General features: G+C 42.8%; 1 long non-coding RNA gene across 3 annotated transcripts in view; it reads left to right on the top strand.

Moving 5' to 3' along the window:
- LOC144818690 (uncharacterized) overlaps window positions 1-15,943 on the top strand; it is a 406,168-nt gene that overhangs the window by 214,509 nt on the left and 175,716 nt on the right. Inside the window, exon 3 of one of the 3 annotated variants that reach the window (XR_013607152.1) lies at window positions 1,388-13,042. The exons of the other annotated variants lie outside the window; for them this stretch is intronic. This is a non-coding gene — a long non-coding RNA (uncharacterized LOC144818690). Of the gene's footprint in view, window positions 1-1,387; window positions 13,043-15,943 lie in introns of those variants that run through there. 3 annotated transcript variants of the gene reach the window in all.

Below are 15,943 nucleotides of genomic sequence, written 5' to 3'. Positions count from 1 at the left end.
ACCTGAGAGACGGGCCCATATTGACTGGCCCAGCCAATGGCAGCCACTATTGACTATGATCTTGAGGCCTAAGTTATGGTCGGGACCAGTCGCCTTTGTCTATTATGAGATCCTGGTCTATCATAGACATTAGGAAACGCTAGTTTTTTAGATATTTTGGCAATTATAGAATGGAGCCTCATGTGCTTCTTACCTTACAGATTAACAACAAAAATGGTTCTGTCGGGTGGTAGCAAGAATTAATTTAAAGGAAGGCTGGAACTGCTCAGAACACACAAGTAAACCTCTCTGAGAAAAACGTTTTTTATAATAAAAACAGGGAACACAATACACGGGAATTACTTCATTCCGTTTTGGTTATGATAGATGCTTAAAACATGTGATTAGTGACTGTGGCGAACAAAGTGACTTGTGCATTGCATATAGTGACACTTATATACAAAATTATACAGTTGAACCTAGCGGGGGATGGGGAAGGGGTGTTATCTTTCTTTAGAAAGCCAGTATTACAAAGTCAGTATTCCAAGGAAATAGATGGTTAATGTCCAAGTTCCTGGAGGTATCTACAGAGCCAGATATAAAACCCTCTTTGGGCTCCGACCAAAATTATTGCAGATCCTCATCATGCCGCTGGGGTGCTCCTTGATCTTTGGGGCGACCGTCCAGCGAATTACATCCCATAAACAACTTCTCAGTTTGGGTAAGTGTTCCTTGCTATGCATGGTTTGAACTCCATACTGCCTGGAAAGCAGGGGCCGTATTAGGATAGACATATTTTTTGAGGCTCCCTCCTTTTCCTGATAGGTACTGTGACATGTAATTCTCTGACGGGCTCTCTTCTATGTCCGGTCCGTGAGCGCCACGTCCCATATTTACCACCACGGAAGGAACCTGGCGACCCTCCCTGATAAATTTTGCCTGAACTTCAGCCTAAAGTTTTCGGCTTGGATTTTGAGGTAGGTTTTGGATTGAGTGATTCTACCATTTTCAGTCACCCAATTGAATAATCTACCTTAACCGCTTGAACCATGTATCCTTGAGGAGAATTAGGTTCAGATAGAGGCTGATATCTGACCCATGGGTGTGGTCCCTAATGTTTGTTTTGTTTTTTTGTGTCTTTTTATGTTTTTATAACATGTACATTTTCCTACGCACTGATATATAGTTATAGTTTGTCTTTCATTCCTTTAAAGCGTCTAGCTTCCTGGTTCTGTTGTTCGAATTGTTATGAATCTCTGCTATTGTCTAGTCATAAGCCTACTACTAGATGACCAGGTTAATCTGATTAGGAATACCTACTTTATTTGAACAAGATATTGACCACCGAAGGTAAATTGTAAATTTATGAAATGTAGTGTATAAATGTTTATTTTCTTAATTGTTTCAGATATGTGCTGTGGTCCCCCTCCCTTCCACTCTGTGCCCTGATGAAGGTGTGGCCCAAGTCTAGGCCGAACACCGAAACGCGCGTTGGCGCTTCAAGACAGTCCCGCAATCTCTCCATCTAGTCTTGACTTCTTTTGAGACCCTACGGGACCGGATTCATCTATAACAACTGGAAATTGGATTGTGGTGTGACAAGAATGAATGAAGAATGTGTGAGTATGTGTGGTCTGACATGATTGCCTGAAGGGATGTGTGGGACTTGGGTTGAATGAGTTGACTATTTATTATGTTAATGTAATAAGTGTCCAAATTGATGTTCAAATTAATATATGTAAAAACTAAATAAATATGAAACCTTTTTTCTAATTTACCTTTCTTTGATGTAATGACTACGGCTGGTCTAGTGGGCTTATGACTGACTACGCAAATCTGGGACTCCATAAGAGCCTATAGATGTATCATTTTTAGGCAGAATTCTCTTTTGCTTAATTGTTCTTGACTCCCCTGCTTTTCTGCCTAATATTTGCCTTTTCAGGGGGCCCCTTCGCTCGATTGGTCCATTTTCTCAGCCCTGTGCTGTGTTTTTTTTTTCTGGAACCTTTAACGCTTTATGTAAATATTCGTGCACAGATTTGTCTATGTTTGTCATTCTGATTTAATTCTTTGTTAGTTGTGCTTATCTTTTTTTCAGGTGCAGGTGTGGATCAGCCAATTTCTTTGGTTGGCTCATCATGTGGTGTTGTTGTGGGGACCAGCCCCATAAACCCTTTTTGGGGGGACTTTTTCACTCTATTTATTATTACCTTTACTCCTTGGTCTAGATGGAGAGCATCAAAACTTTTGGCTTCTCAGACGAGGATTTTTCCCGAATGATAGGTGCTTCTGGTGGAGGCGATAAACAGTTTACGTTGTCTAAAGGACTCGAAGGGGAATGGAATAAACTTCTTAACCTTAAAAAGAAATCAAAAAGAACTGAAGCCCATGCCAACTTCATGTTGGACTATCTAAAAGCAGGAATCATCCCAATAGGACTTAGGGTTAGGAACATACCCGGTCTGTTTGTCGAAATAAGACACTTTCTGGAGAAATGGGCGCTTATTTCCAACAGGTACTCCAGAGATTGGATGATGTTGATTATCGAGACCGCCCGACAGGTTCTAGCCATTTTGGTCAGAGAAATTGAGGAGTTTGAAGAAAAACTTAAAAAAGACAACTCAGTAGACCTAGGAAAGAAGAAACTGGAAGACAACTGTCTTGAACTAGATTCCTTCTCAGAATACCTCATGAAGAAAAAGACTGAGAAATTTAGAAAAGCATTAGGCTCCTCTCACAAGAACGAGCCTACCCATACCTAGCACCCCAGTTTTATTTCACCACTGAGGCAGGCGATCAAACCCAAGGCCTTCCCCGCTGGGGTAACCGAAGAGTTACAACATTCTCAGATACCACCGACTCATACGGAGAAGGATCCTCCAACTACGACCCTAACTATAACACCAACTATATGTCCCGCCAGGATACCGTTGACAGGCCATCTGGACAAGACCATTTTTTAGGGAAACACAGGGGCAACTACGACCCAAAAACCGGACACTACAAATGAGGGCATTCCATCAGGGTCAGGGGCAACCACAAAGATATATTCAAATGAGACAAAACCAATATTGGAGAAGTGAGTACCATTCCGGTATTTAATTTGTCGACATTAACCATCCCCCCGATTCCCTGACCTTACTCTCTAGGGGACTTTCTTTTGTACCCATGATTAGGTTTGATCGATTTGAATTCATGAAGGATCTTCATTCTTTCTTTCGAAAGATACGTCTTAAGAAATTTTTCCTCACCCGACCATCTCTCGATGGGTCTGACAACTTATCAGGCCTGAAGCCTCCATCCAATTTCACTCCCAGCCTTGACACCTTGGGACCGGAGGTTGGAATTTTTGAAAAGGCAGTATGTAAGAAAATTGTCAAAATTATTAAATTTGTCCCTAAACCCAACAACAACCTCATGATTGGAGAAAATACAGCCTTAAAAGCCCTACAAGAGAACCGACAACTGACCATTAAGCCTTGTGACAAAGGTGGGGGTATTGTTATTTTCAATACGCCCACCTATGTCAGCAAAATGAACACCCTACTCTCCTCTATCAGACACTACAGAAGGATCAATAGGTGTCCTGAAAGGTCCCTGAAACAACGGATCTTATCGTAGGTGGAGGGCGCTGTAGATGAGGGATATATAGTTGTACTAAGGAGGCTAAATACCTGACTCCTACCCACACCTGTATGCCCATCATATACGGGGTGCCCAAAAACGCACAAGGACGCTGTAGACCCCCCTTGAGACCCATCGTATCTACCATTGGTGCGGCCACAGAGCCGCTTTCTAAGTACATCGATCAGTTCCTAAAACCTTTGGTGAGCAAACTACAGTCCTTTGTCAAGGACACTGGACACTTTATATCGAAGATAGAAAAAATGCCATTTGATTGCAACAAGGAGTTGCTGGTAACCACGGACCTAGAATCGCTCTATACCAATATCCCACCAGACAGAGCGATTCAGGTCCTCCAAAACATTCTACTGATCGACAGTGGGCTCCCCAATGCCCCTTCATTGTTGAATGTTTAAAGATAGTTCTACGTGAAAACTATTTTGAATTCAACAACAACTTTTTCCATCAAATCCAAGGCGTCAGCATGGAGGCTTCTTGTGCCCCCAGTGTTGCATGCCTATAAATGGGGCATTTTGAAGATCTGAATATTTATAATGAGATGGCTCCTTTTTTCGAAAATGTCTGAGCCTGGTCTTGTTTTATAGATGATATTTTTTTCATCTGGGATGGAGACCAGGTATCCTTGAATGAATTTGTACTGTGGATCAATGCTGCTGATCCCAATCTGAGATTCACGGCCAATTCCAGCAACACCAAGATCGAATTTCTGGACGTGTGGGTAGAACATGCCAACATGGAACTCCAGGTATCCCTGTATGTCAAACCCATGGCCAGGAATACCCTCCTGCAATATGGGAGTTATCATCCGCGATGCCAAAGAAATGGCATTCCTTTCAGCCAGTTCCTTCACTTGCGAAGGAACTGTTCTGAAATGAAGGACTTCCTGCTGCAGGCGGACATCCTCAAGGGCAAACTGGCCGATCGAGGATATCCCCACAGGCTCATCCGGGACTCCTCTAAACGTGCAAGATATTTTAACAGAGAGTCAATGTTTGAGGAAAGAAACATTGCTACGTCTGACCGGCTGGTCTGCGTAACCAAGCACTCCACCATTAACCACAAGGTGAGACAGACCATCAACTCCCTTTGGTACCTGTTAAATATTGGGGAAAATGAGAACATGATTCCTAGGCCCCTTTTCGCGTTCCGAAGAAATAAAAATCTCAGCATCCATCTGGTCTGCGGCAGAATGCCCAACCCCACTGAAGCATGCCAAACTTCCATCTTGGGCACTGCCCCCATTACGGGCAATCATCGCTGCGGAACTTGTCAAGCGTGTCCCAATGCCATTGTGGGCAAACAGCTGGTGATCGATAATCGAACGATACAGTTGGATGAAATGAGTAACTGCCGTTCGTCTAACGTTGTGTATGTCATTCTTTGCCCATGCGGGCTCCTGTACGTTGGCGAAAACGGCAGTGAATGCCGACTCAGAACAGGAGAAAATGGTCCATTCGGGAAAAAATACGTGCTGTCCCAGGGAAATACACTACCTCTATAAGAAAGAAAAGGGAGGTATTTTGGATTTTTCTGTTGAATGCGACTAACAAGGGCCTAAATGAACACTGTCTGTAGGAAAATGCCATTGGGTAAATTCCCATCTGACATCTTCCCCTGGAGTGGGGACTTGCCCCCCTGTGCCCGATTCCCGATAGATCACTGTAGGCTTTGCTTTTTTATCTCTTTTTTATTCCTCCCTCTCCACCCGTCCCCCCCTCCTTTCCCCCTCCCCCTCCCCCCTCCTTCTCCCATCGGGGACTCTTTGAATGAACTTCTCCATCTTTCTTGGTTGTATGGCGATGCCATCCTTTCTGGTCCTCACTGGCCTCCTTGTTATGATATAATGCATAAACTTTCTGGTATTTTCCATCTTACTTTGGAGGGACCAGTGAACTGGCCCTTAACGACATGCTTCCATCTTCCGATTGATGCTAGGATGAGTGCCCCCCTGCCTCCCTATGGCTTGGGATCCGGCCTTGCGAGCATAGGAACGTCCTTCTGCATTTAACCATTTGCGCTTGATCGTCCTTTTTGGAGCATACATTTTGGACATACTTATATCTCTGCCGTCTATCCGCCTTTAATCGGCCATTGCCTACCTGTCAGCCTTTGATTGCTTTTTTTAATCTTATGATCTTTTGACCTCCCAGGCTTACTGGGGACACAGTTCCAGGACCTGCAATGGGGCGATAGTTTCCCTCCCATGTACTGCCGTGAGCTCATTCAGGTGCCTGGATCCATTACAGATTTTGCTTCTTTCCTCCTAGCCAGGTGTATCCCGCTCTCTCCTTTGGGTGTTTCTTACCTGAGCATTAGACTCGTGGGACCGTTAAATTGGACTCTGTTCCCCGCGCAGTCATCTTTGGGTTTACGCTTGGGCACATCCTTCCGGATGCAGATTAGCTGCTCTCCACGCGTCAGAATCCTTGTTTATCAGGTATGCGGATTTAGTTTTACATCTTTCGCTTCTATTTTGGCCCATACGAGATAGTGCGCGTTTTCCCATCGATCGGACCAGCTCACAGATGTACTTTGTGCGTACCAGCGCTCTCTGTCTACATTAAACGTTATGCAATCATTTCGAGCCTGGGTTTGAATATGAACTCATGCAGCCATGCTCATAGCTTCTCTAACACCTTTCGTTTATATGTAGAGCTCACCGCACCGTGGCATGCTTAGAGGTTGTTAAAACCCTTTTCTCATGTATCCATTTTACCATTGGCTTCTTGTTGTTTGTTTGTCCACAGCGTCAGGTGTGTGCCTCAATCAGCGCCGGACCGAGCAGCAAGACATTGTTTTTTGAAAATCATTAAGGTAATTGGAATTATATCCATGAGCATCGGGTATCGAGCAGATATTTTGGGGAACAGTCGGGCCACTAAATTGTAAATCTTAACAGCGCAGAGTCCCACTGCGATATTCAACTAACTTTTGTGCCGAGGTTTCAATGCCCACCCTTTTATGACCTGAGAGACGGGCCCATATTGACTGGCCCAGCCAATGGCAGCCACTATTGACTATGATCTTGAGCCCTAAGTTATGGTCGGGACCATGCGCCTTTGTCTATTTTGAGACCCTGTATGTCCCTCTGGTCTATCATAGACATTAGGAAAGGCTTGTTTTTTAGATGTTTTTGCGATTATAGAATAGAGCCTCATGTGCTTCTTACCTTACCGAGCCAGATATAAAACCCTCTTTGGGCTCCGACCAAAATTATTGCAGATCTTCATCACGCCGCTGGGGTGATCCTTGATCTTTGGGGCGACCGTCCCGCGAATTACGTCCCGTAAACAACTTCTCAGTTTGGGTAAGTGTTCCTTGCTATGCGTGGTTTGTACACCATACTGCCTGGAAAGCAGGGGCCCTTTTAGGATAGACATATTTATTGAGGCTCCCTCTTTTTCCTGATAGGTACTGTGACATGTAATTCTCTGACGCGCTCTCTTCTATGTCCGGTCCGTGAGCGCCAGGTCCCATATTTAACACCACGGACGGAACCTGACGGCCCTCCCTGATAAATGTTGCCTGAACTTCAGCCTAAAGTTTTTGGCTTGGATTTTGAGGTAGATTTTAGACTGAGTGATTCTACCATTTTCAGTCACCCAATTGAATAATCTACTTTAGCCGCTTAGACCATGTATCCTTGAGGAGAATTAGGTTCAGATAGAGGCTGATATCCGACCCATGGGTGTGGTCCCTAATGTTTGTTTTGTTTTTTTGTGTCTTTTTATGTTTTTATTAACATGTACATTTTCCTACGCACTGCTATATAGTTAATGTTTGTCTTTCTTTCCTTTAAAGTGTCTAGCTTACTGGTTCTGTTGTTTGAATTTTTATGAATCTCTGCTATTGTCTAGCCGTAAGCCTACTACTAGATGACCAGGTTAGTCTGGTTAGGAATACCTACTTTATTTGAACAAGATATTGACCACCAAAGGGAAATTGTAAATTTATGAACTGTAGTGTATACATTTTTATTTTCTTAATTGTTTCAGAAATGTGCTGTTGTCCTGCTCCCTTCCACTCTGTGCCCTGATGAATGTGTGGCCCAAGTCTAGGCGAACACCGAAATGCGCGTTGGCGCTTCAAGACAGTCCCGCAATCTCTCCATCTAGTCTCGATTCCTTTTGAGACCCTACGGGACCGGATTCATCTATAACAACTGGCAATTGGATTGTGGTGTGACAAGAATGAATTAAGAATGTGTGAGTATGTGTGGTCTGACATGATTGACTGAAGGGATATGTGGGACTTGGGTTGAATGAGTTGACTATTTATTATGTTAATGTAATAAGTGTCCAAATTGATGTTCAAATTAATATATGTAAAAACTAAATAAATAGGAAACCTTTTTTCTAATTTACCTTTCTTTGATGTTATGACTACGGCTGGTCTAGTGGGCTTATGACTGACTACGCAAATCTGGGACTCCATAAGAGCCTATAGATGTATCATTTTTAGGCAGAATTCTCTTTTGCTTAATTGAATCCGCGGCCAATGTCCACCTCGACAGAGATAAAAACACAAACGCGAAAAAACATGAGATGGGCCAAAGCGCGATGGGGAAATCAGCGCCAGGCTTGCAATACACACATGGCAGGTGGGAAAAATACTATAAAAGTGGAAAAAACACCCAAACACAAACTGACCAATACCCAAATACCATAGAGGCAGACGGAGCAGGCGCAGAGGATGGTAAAATTCGGTATTTATGAGTCGGTAAAATATATTTACCTACATCTGGCCCTTAGTATCTTGAGACACAGAACAAATTGCAAAAAATGATAAAAAGGGATATACAGAGAAGAGGAGTTGAAGTGACTGGATAAAGTAATAAAGAGAAGAGAGGAAAGGAAAAAAAAAAAAGCATAATACTGGATGTCAAACAATATCAACAAGACCAGCTATTTTTCTATCAGTATGAACATAACATTTCCCCTTTTAACCCTCTGCTCTTAGTTTCCATTGTTCGACCGGAGCCCAAACCCGTTTACCAAGCTGCATCGCTTTCTGCCCTTTTTTTTCATATAAAGCTTTCTCGAGGGTATATATAGCTAGCATTTTTTAAAGCCATTGGTGGAATGACGGAGGGTTAGGGTCTTTCCATACAGTTGCGATGCATAACTGACTTAACACCATTGCAATAAATATAAATTCTTGATGGGTTATAACCTGCCCCTCTTTCCCTACCCCCAAAATCATAACCTCATTTGTTAGCTTAAAAGGAATCCCCAGTTCCTCCTTAAAAAAAATGTCCATTGCTTGTTTAAAAGGGTCTAGATTCGGGCAGGATGCAAACATATGAATTGTGTCCGCCTGTAAGCTTTGACATCTTGGGCAGGATATCCCACTCGTTCCCCCCCCAACGGGCTATTCTGTGCGGTGTATAATACAATTCATATATAGTCTTGTAGCACTGTGCCTGCAAATTTGCGACCTTTACAATAGAGTTTGCTAGCGTAAGTGATTTTTCACCCTCATTCCCGGCTAAATTCAATTTAATTTTCCATTTATCGAATACTTTTACCCTATCGTCATCATTATATTGACATAATGCCCCATAGAGTTGTGAAATTGAACAGCCCTTCTCATCTTGAACGTACTCCATCAGATCCACCCTTTTAAAATTGCAATTCCCTGCCTGTTTTCTTTGTATAACTGATCTTATCTGTAAATATTTGAAAAAATCTCTGCGATCTAAATTATATAGCTGACGTGCCCTTTCAAAAGAAATCATACCCGAATCGTCCGTAATATCTCCTATTGTTCCAACCCTGGAGTTATCCCATCGCTTCATCACTTGGTCATGGAACTCCTCTGGGAGAAGCTCGTTCATATACAAAGGGGTATAAAAATTCATTCTCCCTAACTTAATATTTTTCCGGACAATAGACCAAACTGATATAGAAGCGCCGAGAACCTTAAACTTCGTTCTTTTATAATAGTTTAATTCCTTAAATGTAAGAAGTCCCTTATTAGAATCCCGGACCAGCAAATCATATATGTTAGGACTGCCAGTGCTACCCCTCCATATATCATTCGTGCTCCCCCCTAGGAGTCCTCTAAAATATGGCAGGGCTGCTGCCAAATAATATCCCTTAAAGTCAGGTACCGCCAGACCTACCCATTCTTTAGAGAGTGCCAGCAGTTTAATGGCCCTTCGAGTTTTGCCCTTCGCCCATATAAATCGATTGCAGACCCTATCAATTTCCTTAAACCAATTATTGCTAAATATTAAAGGAATTGTTAGAAAAAAATATAAAATCGTGGGCAAGAATAACATCTTTATAACATTGCAGCATCCGATTATTGTTAGATGTAAATTGTCCTTCCTATCTAGATCTAATTTAGCCTATCTTTTCCCTGGGGTCAGGTTTTCCTCCACAACCTTAGATAAATCAGACATTATTGTAATGCCCAAATAAACAGCAGAATTTGTAACTCTCTCATCATTTATCATGGCAAATTTACAACTATTTGTGTTTTCCCTTGATTCAGCTTATATCCTGACAGGAACCCATATATTTTTGCCTCTTTCTCAATTTCCCCTAGCGCTATAGTTGGTACTGATGATGTAATTGCCAAGTCATCTGCGTATCCCAAAATTTTGGTCTCATAACCATTCAAAACAATTGGACAGATCTCCTCATTCATTTCTATATGTCTTATAAATGAATCTATGTAGAAGGCAAAAAGCAGCGGGGAACAAGGGCACCCTTGCCTAGTTCCACGCTCGATCTTTATAACCTCGCTCTGTTCCCCCGCTACTCTCAGCCTAATACCCGGACATCTATATAGGGCTTTTAATGCAACTATGCATTTTTTCCCAAAATTTAATTTACTCATTGTTGCCCACAAGAAGCCCCACGAGACCCTATCAAAGGCTTTTTCAGCGTCCAGCAATATTAAAGACATAGGGTCTCGTGAGGCTGCCGTGCAGTCAAACAGAGTAAGTACCCTTCTAATGTGATCAGCTGTGCCCCTCCCCGGAATAAACCCGTGCTGCCGGAGGGAAACCACCTTACCAATTACCAAGCACAACCTATTAGCCATAACTTTAGAATAAGCCTTGGTGTCGCTGTTCATCAGGCTAATTGGTCTGTATGAACCGGGATCAGTAGAAATGTTATTCTTCTTTAGAAAAAACACCATTGACGCTTCTACCCAAGACCCCGGCGGCTCTGCTCCATTTTGAATTGAAACCATCAGTATATTAATATCCGCTTCTAGAATTAAAAAAAAATTCCTATAAAATTCTAGCGGTATTAAATCAGGTCCTACTGCTTTCCCCGAAGGAAGGTCCTTAAAAGCCCTTTGTATTTCTTCTCGAGCAAAATTTACCTCCAAGATATTCCTATCATCCTCTGTGAGTTTATCTACTGAGGCAGCCTCTAGATACCCCTCAATTTCCGCTGCATCTGGATCTTCGCTCTCCTGGCTATATAGTTTCTTGTAAAAGTTCTGAAATACTGAACAAATTTCCTTTGGAGTTTTTACTACTGCCCCTGCCTCCGTAATCATTTCTGTTATCTGCCCCCTAGTAGCCGCCTGTCTTGTTCTTATCCCCAGAATCCGTCCGACTTGTTCACTTTACTCATGTTGCTCTTCCCTCCTAGCTAAATATTTTCCTGCTGCTTTTAACGCATATACTTCGCCTACTGCTGCTTTAGCCAGAGCTAAGTTTTGTGTTGCTCCTGTCACATCCCCTTTAACTCTTATGATCTTAACCAGCTCTTCCTCTAACATCGCTACTAAATGTATCTTCTTCTCTATTGCTTCTTTTTGCAGCTTATTACGTCTAAGAGAATAACTTATGGTTTCCCCCCAATACCCGCCTTCAGGGCGTCCCACACTGTTGATGATAGTGCCGTACCCCTATTATTCTCCAAGAATTCCCTTAGCCAATTTTCCATATGGGCAATATATTCTACATCCTGCAATAACGCTCTCTCAAATGTCCAGCTAGTTGTGCTTTTCTGTACATTTAATAAAGAAATTTCCATGGAGAGCGGGTTGTGGTCTGACATCAATCTAGGCATTTTTTTGATCTTCACCATTGGTATCAACGAGGGAGAAATTAAAAAATAATCCAAACGCGCTACAGTTTTATGGGGGGGCAAATAATATGTGCTGCCTCCTACTCCCATTAGCTGTTCCCAAGTATCAATCAGCCCATTATCCTGCATAAGATGTATCAAAGCTCTATGACTTTTTTTCTTTTTACCTTTAAACCTGTCGGGATCATTTTTCCACAGCCCATTGAGGCCATTTATATTAAAGTCGCCACACATTATAATAGGGAGAGGCCAATTGGGCAACTGTGAGTTTATGTGATTAAGAGGTCTCCGGGTCATCAACTATAGGCGCGTAAATAGAACATAATGTAAAATAAAAATTTTGTATTTGACATTCAGCTAAGAGCCATCGACCGTATTTATCTACCTGCTGTTTTTTCAGTATAACAGTATTTCCTCGTGCCAATATCGCTACCCCACGGGTTTTTGTCCCCTGAGTCATGCAGGTCAGCAATTTGTACCCCAATTGTTCCAGTAAAAATTTCTGCAAGATCTCGACATGCGTTTCCTGCACACAAATTAAATCGGCTTGCAATGTCTTAAAATATTCTTTCAAATCTCTTCTTTTTCTTGCATCGTTTAAGCCACATACATTAATTGTAACTATACGCATACATTTTTTGTTGTGTCTCTGTTCAATTTCCTATACAACCAGTTTTTCTTTAACATCTGCGTTCCCCTCCCCTTATATCCGTATCTGATTTCTTTCTTTTTCTGATGATGAATTTTACAGATGATATTTTCATATCATGATATTTCGTGCACTCTATTTTGGTAGGACAATATTTTAATTTTGATATTTTTCTGAATACCTTTTAGCACTGTTTAGCAGTGGTAACATGCTCAGAGCCTCAGAGCCAACAAAGAATTCAGCAAAAAGAGAAGGAGGAAGGCAAAAGATTTGAGCTGACCCTTCAGAGAGGGCTATTTTCCAACAAGGACTATTTATGATAAATGCCGATGACACCAACATTAATGCAGACCCTTCCTGTGCATGCACATATAATCGTTTAAGACAGATATGTATATAGTCCTTCTCTTGTTGAATATCCAGTGATGTGTAAACCTAAAATATATATGTAAAATAAAGAAAGTTTAGAAGTAATCAGGCTTTAAAAAAAGTTGAACCGTGTAGAAAAAGAAGAAAGTCACAACCTTGAAATTGTAGAACTTCAGTTTACTAAAGCAAATGGTATTAACTGCTTATAGTAATGCAACTATTAATCTGCTTTTATTTTTACCTTTAGTGAAAGACCTGCGTTTGGAAAACAAAGAGAAACCTTTTTGTAAGACTGTATCTACTTTGTATTCAGTTGAATAAACAATTGTGCCAATTTACAAGTGGTGCCAAGGATTTTGTGGATGTTTGTACGGGAACTCTTTGTTTCACAATAAATGAGCAACAGAATGCCCAGGAAGTTTGTGTGGGCCTACTTTAGCGGTAACATGTGTAATAAAAAGGGGATTTTAAGGTTTGTTAAGTGATTTTAAATGCTAAGTTGTAGTGGATAAAACTACACACACAGGCCTTGCAGTGGCAGGCATGAGACAGCTTGGAAAGTCTATTTGTGTTGGTGGCACAACCAGTGCTGCAGGCCCACTAGTAGCATTTAGATTACAGGCCCTAGGTATATGGAATACCACTGTACAAGGGCCTTACAAGTAAACTAAATATGCTAATCATAAATACACACCAATGTTACCATGCTTAGTGGGAAAGGACATGCACTTTAGCATGGGTTAGCAGTGGTAACATGCTCAGAGTCCAAAGTCCAACAAAATGAAGTCCGCAAAAAGAGGAGGTAGCACTCTCTCAGAAGTGACGCTGACATTGATGTAGACACTTGGCAGCATAGACGCAGAGCACGGAGCTCAGAGCCTGGAGCCTTGAACCCGGAGTACCTCAGAGAACCGTCAGACGTGGCACAGCCACCATTGGCTCAACCCTACCCCAACAGGTCACTAACCAGGGTCGGCCAACGTGTGGGTGCGACAGCCGTATCTGGCTGCTGCGAAGTGTGGGCCCCGAGTGCCGTGGAGGCTGCTCGGTCAGACCGGGTGCGGCCTGCGTTCCCCTGGAACGTCCTTACTCGTGCCCTTGCATCGCCCTTTAAGTCGTGCCCTTGCATCACCAGGAACCACCAGGGACCAGAGTCGTAGTCCCCAGGACCACAGGACCACTGAAGTTGATGGCGAAGTTCACACTCCAGTCATCAAGAGTCCACAGAGGTACTGAAGCGGTGTAGCGGTGAGCCTGAGGCTGAGCACAGGGCAGTGTTGGAGAGGAGTGGGGAGGAGAAATCTGGGTGTAGAGAGTGGGGTAATGAGGGGCAGTTGCTGCCCCCCCAGGGAGTTATACCATATAATCCTTAAAGAGGAACCGGAGGCCATCCAGCTGCCCCAGCTCTCCCAGCTTTGCCAGCCAAACATTTCTCCACGCTAATTGGCAGTGATATCTCGAGTTGTTATATGGTATCCAGTCTTGGGCAAAAAAGGTAAGGTTGCAAGGACTAAAGGCTTAAACATATCTTTTGCCACCCAAGCCCGCCAGTCTTCTTTAAACATCAACGGAGAGTCAGTTGGATGGTCAGTGAAGGGGGTGAAAGAACCAAAGTGCCAAGGAGCCGAAGATCGAAAGGGGGCAATCTGTTACCCAAAAGTTCGGATTGGTTCCCCAAGAACTGTTGGGGAATTATAGTGGCCTAGTGAGAATCAATTGAAGGTTCAGAGGACAGCAATTTACACTGCCAGCTGATTACACTATTGCAGGCGTATCCAGTCAGCTACAGCTATAGGCACAACTACTCTATGATGAGATCAGGGAGAGTCAGGAAAGAACCAGTCAAAAAATATTAAAAAACAGGATTGAATCCGCCATTGACGCCATGGCCATGGAGGCAGCCACGATGTCCTGGAGTCTTGGCTGCACACTAGCTGCAGAAACAACAACGGGAGTTCTAACATCATTAGTCAGCTCAGATAACTTTGAGAGACTATTTCAGAAATACAGCTTCAAAGTCACCAAGACTAAACAACCGCAAAGAAACGTCTCATTCAATTCAGTCATGCTCAAACTCAGAATTGGCTCAAATAAGGGTACAGGCCATGGTCCACGACTGACCCAGTGGGCAGGGTCGTAGCCCACTTTTCAGACGGCACTCAAGAAATGGAAGAACATTCCATAACAAAAATCTCCAAGTCAAGTTTATCACAGTGGGTATCTGATGAATTTCCCTATGATCCGCTAACCTCACATTCATATAATGTGCATGGTTCTTCCCCAATCACCATGTCAAGTGAAGACTCTTAATCTAAGTCCAATCTGAACTCACCCTCGTGCTTTTAATTCAACACACAAACCAATACATATGATTCAGTTGGTAGCAAAAAAGTCCTTAGCCCCCAATCTGCCGAATGGACTAGGTCACCACCAGGTAAAATCAAACTGCTGATCCCAATAACTTCTCCAGATCCACTCGATCATCATAACCATAGAGAAATCTCATGCGGCAACCGCAAAGTTCGCTCCCCACTAGACTTATCTTTTTTCCAGGCTGATTCTAACAAGATTCTGGACCCCCCAGAAGACTGCCATCCGACTGTGACAGAACCTAATAGACTTTGGACTCAACTTTTGCAAACTCTTCAACTCAGAGTATTGGCACTAAACTATCACTCAGACAAACTAGACCTATGGGACGATCTACTAAACACCCTTGTTGTGTACACTGAGGGAAAGACCATAAATTTGAAGCCCTCAACATGCTGATTATAAAAGCACAATCAAAAACCCAATTAGCACAATCAGTATGTTGCTGTTCTCCAATAATAGATAGGCTGTCCTCTCTCCCTCAGTTTCTCCCTACAGTACTAACCAAAGTAAGGAAACTACATTTGTCAAGACAGGACTGTACTCCATAACAGGACCCTTGCTCAACGGATGCAACTGTGCCGTTAGTTCCTAAGGAGTATAACCTGAATTAAATTTAAATTATTTGCAGCATGGACCCTGACGCTATTACAACTGCCCTGCAAACAGCTACTCCAGCGGCCAAGCCCATGCCCGATAACCAATCTACCACTATGAAGGGCAGTCCCAACCATCAAGCTGACAATGGGGACATTGCAGGCATCAGACCTGACAACGGCATATCAAATAATCCACAACAAGCACCCAGGTTGAGCAAAAGGGGAAAAAAGACTAAGACAAAAGCGCAACAGACATACAGTAGAAACTGAAAACA

This window comes from Lissotriton helveticus, chromosome 2_1 (assembly GCF_964261635.1).
Source record: "Lissotriton helveticus chromosome 2_1, aLisHel1.1, whole genome shotgun sequence".
Lineage (NCBI taxonomy): Eukaryota > Metazoa > Chordata > Amphibia > Caudata > Salamandridae > Lissotriton > Lissotriton helveticus.
Note: the sequence above shows the minus strand (reverse complement) of the source record. Positions and strands in the feature narration are given on the sequence as shown.